Raw genomic sequence first — 449 nt, 5'->3', positions numbered from 1 at the left:
GCCAGAGGCGAGGCCGAGCCCCGGCGTCACTGCAGGACAGACACAAGGCTCGTTATCTACAAAAGATATCTTTATTAAAAATATAATCATTTATCAACTGCAACAAGGGATACAGTAACAGAGGCTGCTCAGGGCAGAGGAGGGAGGAAAGAGCAGGGGAGAAAACCTGGAGGAGAAAGAAACCAGCATGAAAAGCTCCAGCAGCAGCAAGGGGAAGGCAGCACAGCAGCCCTGGGGCAGCTTCACGGCTCAAAGTTGCATAGCTTGGGGCATCCCCTCCAGCTCTGTGCTTCGGAAGGCCAAGGGCCAGCAGCTGGGGAGCAGAGCCCCCCCTCCTCAGCATGGGGAAGAGGAGCACAGCCCCCCCCCAACTGGGAGAGGAGCACGGTGGGGCCAGGCCCCACGTAACAGCAAGTTAAGGGCGGAGGGCACCAGCCTCGAGGGGAGAG

Source organism: Eurypyga helias, unplaced genomic scaffold (assembly GCF_000690775.1).
Source record: "Eurypyga helias isolate BGI_N326 unplaced genomic scaffold, ASM69077v1 scaffold31361, whole genome shotgun sequence".
NCBI lineage: Eukaryota > Metazoa > Chordata > Aves > Eurypygiformes > Eurypygidae > Eurypyga > Eurypyga helias.
The sequence above is the reverse complement of the archived record's forward strand: the minus strand, read 5'-3'. Positions refer to the sequence as shown.